The sequence below is a fragment of the Artemia franciscana genome, chromosome 12, assembly GCF_032884065.1.
Source record: "Artemia franciscana chromosome 12, ASM3288406v1, whole genome shotgun sequence".
Lineage (NCBI taxonomy): Eukaryota > Metazoa > Arthropoda > Branchiopoda > Anostraca > Artemiidae > Artemia > Artemia franciscana.
In genome coordinates this window covers 2,828,390-2,828,778 of record NC_088874.1, presented here as the reverse complement: position 1 = coordinate 2,828,778, position 389 = coordinate 2,828,390, and positions in this window count along the sequence as shown.

Here is a 389-nt window from a genome sequence, read left to right as displayed (position 1 = left end):
GTACAGACGTTTTCTGGGGGAATTTTTCGTGTTGGGGGGGGGGGGGGGTCGGGAGAGGGGGTTACGTGGGAGGATCTTTCCATGGTGTAATTTATCATGAGGGAAGAGAGCTTCCATGAAGGGGCTGCAGAATTTTCTAGCATTCTTTAAGAAAAACAATGAGAAAAAAAATTCATCTGGAAGTAAAGAGCAGCATTAAAACCTAAAAAGAACTGAAATTACTACGTAAATAAGGGGGTTAATCTCCTCCACAACACCTCCCTCTTAACGCTAAAGTATTTTTAGTAATTTCACCTATTTATTCTACGGCCTTTGGGATTTAGGGGTAATTTATAAGGAATAGGGACAAAATTCAAGCTTTAGCGTAAAGAGCAAGGTATTGATTAGGG